This window comes from Arachis ipaensis, chromosome B5 (assembly GCF_059453495.1).
Source record: "Arachis ipaensis isolate K30076 ecotype BB chromosome B5, ASM5945349v1, whole genome shotgun sequence".
NCBI lineage: Eukaryota > Viridiplantae > Streptophyta > Magnoliopsida > Fabales > Fabaceae > Arachis > Arachis ipaensis.
In genome coordinates, this window is record NC_142440.1 from 133,520,967 (window position 1) to 133,526,966 (window position 6,000).

A 6,000-nucleotide genomic window follows, 5' to 3' on the forward strand; every position below is an offset into this window, starting at 1 on the left:
TTAGGCCCTCTAGAGAGAGTTGTGCTTTAGCTTCTCTTAGCTTTCTCTTCAAGGTCCTTTCAGGTTCAGGATCAGCTTGAACAAGTATGCCTTTATCTTTGTCCCAGCTTTTTCTGTTTGATTCCTCTGCTGAATGTTCTGAATCTTCAATTCTCTGTATTATTGACTTGAAAAGACATAGTTTTAAAAATATTTTTGAATTTTTGATGATGAGAATCAATAAAAATGCAACTAAGATCAAATAAACAATGCATGCAAGACACCAAACTTAGAAGTTTGTATACTAAGGACTATAACAATTTAAAAATGCATGTAAGAAACAACAAAACAAGAGAATTTAAAGATCAGAGCAATAAAATCATCAAGAACAACTTGAAGATTAATGAATAACATGCATGAATTCGAAAAATGCAAGAAGAACAGAAACATGCAATTGACACCAAACTTAATAATTGATACTAGACTCAAACAAGAGACATAAAATATTTTTGATTTTTGTGATTTTTCGAAATTTATATGGAAAAGAAAATAAAGAGAATCAAAACTTTTAATAAGAATTCCAGGAATCATGCAATGTTAGTCTAAAGCTTCAGTCTAAAAAGGATTACACATGTTTGGCCAAGTTTCAGCAGGACATTACATTCAGCAGCTAAATTGATGAGAATCAATCAGCTTTTGTGATGATAAGAACATCACCTTGAAACTCTAGAATTCATTCTTAAAAATTCTGAAGAAAAGATACCTAATCTAAGCAACAAGATGAACCGTCAGTTGTCCAAACTCGAACAATCCCCGGCAACGACGCCAAGAACTTGGTGCACGAAATTGTGATCATCAACAATGGCGCCAAAGACTTGGAGCTCTCAAACGTGAATCACACATTGTCACAATTCCGCACAACTAACCAGCAAGTGCACTGGGTCATCCAAGTAATAAACCTTACGTGAGTAAGGGTCGATCCCACGGAGACTGTCGGCTTGAAGCAAGCTAAGGTCATCTTGTAAATATCAGTCAGGCAGATTCAAATGGTGATGGAGGAGTGATAATTAAAAGATGAATAAAACATAAAATAAAGATAGAGATACTTATGTAATTCATTGGTGGATTTCAGATAAGCGTATGAAGATGCTTTGTTCCCCTTGAACCTCTGCTTTCCTATTGCCTTCTTCCAATCATTCATACTCCTTTCCATGGCAAGCTTTATGTTGGGAATCACTGTTGTCAATGGCTACATCCCGTCCTCTCAGTGAAAATGGTCCTGATGCTCTGTCACAACATCGGCTAATCAGCTGTCGGTTCTCAATCATGTCGGAATAGGATCCATTGATCCTTTTGCGTCTGTCACACGCCCCACAATCGCGAGTTTGAAGCTTGTCATAGTCATCCCTTCCCAGATCCTACTCGGAATACCACAGACAAGGTTTAGACGTTCCGGATCTCAGGAATGGCCACCAATAATTCTAGCCTATACCACGAAGATTCCAATCCTCGATTAGAAACCCAAGAGATACGCATTCAAGCCATTACTAGTAGAACAGAGGTGGTTGTCAGGCACATGTTCATAGGTGAGAATAATGATGAGTGTCACGGATCATCACATTCATCAAGTTGAAGAACGAATGAATATCTTGGAGAAGAAATAGACTCGAGTTGAATAGAAAAACAATAGTACTTTGTATTAATTCATGAAGAACAGCAGAGCTCCACACCTTAATCTATGGTGTGTAGAAACTTCACCGTTGAAAATACATAAGAACAAATAGTGTAAGCATGGCCGAATGGCCAGCCTCAAAGGTCTAAGTACTAAACGTCCCAAGATGAAAAATACAATAGCAAAAGGTCCTATTTATAGAAAACTAGTAGCCTAGGGTTACAGAAATCAGTAATTAATGCAGAAATCTTCTTCCAGGCCCACTTGGTGTGTGCTTGGGCTGAGCATTGAAGCTTCCATGTGTAGAGACTTTTCTTGGAGTTAAATGCCAGCTTTTGTGCCAGTTTGGGCGTTTAACTCCAGCTTTTGTGCCAGTTTTGGAGTTAAACGCCAGAATTCTTGAGCTGACTTGGTACGCCTGTTTGGGCCATTAAAGCTTAGGCAAAGTATAAACTATTATATATTGCTGGAAAGCCCAGGATGTCTACTTTCCAACTCAATTGAGAGCGCGCCAATTGGGCTTTAGTAGCTCCAAAAAATCCACTTTGAGTGCAGGGAGGTCAGAATCCAACAGCATCTGCAGTCCTTTTTCAGCCTCTGAATCAGATTTTTGCTCAGGTCCCTCAATTTCAGCCAGAAAATACCTGAAATCACAGAAAAATGCACAAACTCATACTAAAGTCCAGAAATGTGATTTTTAAATAAAAACTAATAAAAATATAATAAAACTAATTAAAATATACTAAAAACATACTAAAAACAATGCCAAAAAGCGTATAAATTATCCGCTCATCAGTAGTCCTCATTCAGTTGAAGGACCAACTCTCCCCTGTCCACATCAATCACAGCTCTTGTTGTGGCTAGGAAGGGTCTTCCAAGGATGATGGATTCATCCTCATCCTTTCCAGTGTCTAGGATTATGAAATCAGCAGGGATGTAAAGGCCTTCAACCTTTACTAACACGTCCTCTACTTGTCCATAAGCCTGTTTTCTTGAGTTGTCTGCCATCTCTAATGAGATTCTGGTAGCTTGCACCTCAAAGATTTCCAGTTTCTCCATTACAGAGAGTGGCATGAGGTTTATCCCTGACCCAAGGTCACATAGAGCCTTCTCAAAGGTCATGGTGCCTATGGTACAAGGTATTAAGAACTTTCCAGGATCCTGTTTCTTCTGAGGCAATCTCAGTTGATCCAGATCACTCAGTTCATTGGTGAGCAAGGGAGGCTCATCTTCCCAAGTCTCATTACCAAATAATTTGGTATTCAGCTTCATGATTGCACCAAGGTTCTTGGCAACTTGCTCTTCAGTAACATCTTCATTCTCTTCAGAAGAAGAATATTCATCAGAGCTCATGAATGGCATAAGGAGGTTTAATAGAATCTCTATGGTCTCTAGATGAGCCTCAGATTCCTTTGATTCCTTAGAGGGAGACTCCTTATTGATCTCTGGATGTCCCAGGAGGTCTTCCTCACTGGGGTTCACGTCCTCTCCCTCCCTTGTAGGTTCGGCCATGATGATCAATTCAATGGTCTTGCACTCTCCTTTTGGATTTTCTTCTGTATTGCTTGGGAGAGTACTAGTAGGGATTTCAATGATTCTTTTACTCAGCTGGCCCACTTGTGCTTCCAATTTTCTAATGTAGGACCTTGTTTCATTCATAAAACTTAGAGTGGCCTTAGATAGATCAGAGACTATGTTTGCCAAGCTAGATGGGGTCTGCTCAGAACTCTCTGTCTTTTGCTGAGTGGATGATGGAAAAGGCTTGCTATTGCTAAACCTGTTTCTTCCACCATTATTAAAGCCTTGTTGAGGTTTTTGTTGATCCTTCCATGAGAGATTTGGGTGATTTCTCCATGAGGGATTATAGGTGTTTCCATAGGGTTCACCCATGTAATTCACCTCTGCTATTGCAGGGTTCTCAGGATCATAAGCTTCTTCCTCAGAAGATGCCTCTTGAGTACTGTTGGATGCAGCTTGCATTCCATTCAGACTCTGAGAAATCATATTGACTTGCTGAGTCAATATTTTGTTCTGAGCCAATATGGCATTCAGAGTATCAATTTCAAGAACTCCCTTCTTCATAGGCGTCCTATTACTCACAAGATTCCTTTCAGAAGTATACATGAACTGGTTATTTGCAAGCATGTAAATGAGCTCTTGAGCTTCTGTATGCATTTTCTTTAGATGAATGGATCCACCTGCAGAATGGTCCAATGACATCTTTGATAGCTCAGACAGACCATCATAGAATATATCCAGGATGGTCCATTTTGAAAGCATGTCAGAAGGACACTTTTTGGTCAGTTCCTTGTATCTCTTCCAAGCTTCATAGAGGGATTCACCTTCCTTCTATCTGAAGGTTTGAACATCCACTCTAAGCTTACTAAGCTTTTGAGGAGCTAAGAACTTGGCTAAGAAATCCATGACCAGCTTATCCCAAGAGTTCAGGCTATCTTTAGGTTGAGAGTCCAACCATACTCTAGCTCTGTCTCTTACAGCAAATGGGAAAAGTATAAGCCTGTAGACCTTGGGATCAACCCCATTAGTCTTAACATTATCACAGATCTGCAAGAATTCAGTTAAGAACTGAAAAGGATCTTCTGATGGAAGTCCATGAAACTTGCAGTTTTGTTGCATCAGAGAAACTAATTGAGGTTTAAGCTCAAAGTTGTTTGCTCCAATGGCAGGAATTGAGATGCTTCTTCCATGTAAATTGGAATTTGGTGCAGTAAAGTCACCAAGCATCTTCCTTGCATTGTTATTATTTTCGGCCATGTTGTCTTCTTTTTCAAAAATTTCTGTCAGATTTTCTCTAGAGAGTTGTGCTTTGGCTTTCCTTAGCTTCCTCTTCAGAGTCCTTTCAGGTTCAGGATCAGCTTCAACAAGAATGTTCTTATCCTTGTTCCTGCTCATATGAAAAAGAAGAAAACAGAAAAAAAAATATGGAATCCTCTATGTCATAGTATAGAGATTCCTTTATGTGAGTATAAGAAGAGAAAAATGTAAGAAGGAGAAGAGAAAAACTCGAACAAAGAGAGGAAGATGGTGTTCGAATTTTGGGTGGAAGAGAAGTGTTAGTAAATAAATAAAATAATTAGAAAGAGATGAGGGGGAGAATTTCGAAAATTAAATAGAAAGAAAAGAAAAATATTTTTGTTTTTAATTAAAATTAGAATTAAAATTCGAAAATTAAAAAGAAAAATGAAATTAAATTAAATTTAAAACAATTAATTAATTAAAAAGGAATTTAAAAAAAGAGGGAAGGGATTTTCGAAAATTAGAGAGAGAGAATTAGTTAAGTAGTTTTGAAAAAGATATGATTGAAACAAAAAGATAAGATTGATTGAAAAAGATTTGAAAGTCAATTTGAAAAAGATAGGAAGTTAGAAAAGATTTTGAAATTGATTTTGAAAAAGATATGATTGAGAGATATGATTGAAAATCATTTTGAAAAGGATTTGAAGAGAAAATTAAAAAGATTTGATTTTGAAAATCAAAGTTGATTACTTGACTAACAAGAAACTAAAAAGATATGGTTCTAGAGTTTAAAGGTTGAATCTTTCTTACTAGGCAAGTAACAAACTTAAAAATTTTGAATCAATAACATTAATTGTTAGTATTAATTTCGAAAATATGAAATGAAAATAAGAAAAAGATTTTTGAAAATCAATTTGAAAGTTTCGAAAATTATGAAAGAAAAATGAAAAAGATTTGATTTTTGAAAAAGATTTGAAAAAGATAGAATTTTTAAATTGAAAATTTGATTTGACTCATAAGAAACAACTAGATTTTAAAAATTTTTGAAAAAGTCAACTCAAATTTTCGAATTTGATGAGTGAAAAAGGGAAAGATATATTTTTGATTTTTTTGAATTTTAATGATGAGAGAGAAAAACATAAAAAAGACTCAATGCATGAAAATTTGGATCAAAACATGTGATGCATGCAAGAACACTATGAATGTCAAGATGAACACCAAGAACACTTTGAAGATCAAGATGAACATCAAGACTTATTTTTGAAAATTTTTAAGAAAAGAAAAACATGCAAGACACCAAACTTAGAAATTTTCAATGCTTAGACACTATGAATGCAAAAATGCATATGAAAAACAAGGAAAGACACAATACGCACGTGCGAAATCGTGATTATTCCTTCCTTGGTAACGGCGCTAAAAACTCAATACGCACATTCATGTTCTTAATTATGTTTCACAACTTTGTAAAACTAACCAGCAAGTGCACTGGGTCATCCAAGTAATAAACCTTACGTGAGTAAGGGTCGATCCCACAGAGATTGTCGGCTTGAAGCAAGCTATGGTCACCTTGTAAATCTCAGTCAGGCGGATTC

General features: G+C 36.5%; 1 non-coding gene across 1 annotated transcript; it reads left to right on the forward strand.

Annotated features, from left to right (window-relative positions):
• The first annotated feature begins 3,925 nt into the window (after positions 1-3,925).
• LOC148565844 (small nucleolar RNA R71) lies at positions 3,926-4,033 on the forward strand. The gene has a single exon (XR_015884360.1). It is a non-coding gene; the product is annotated as a small nucleolar RNA R71 (small nucleolar RNA).
• The last annotated feature ends 1,967 nt before the right edge of the window (positions 4,034-6,000 follow it).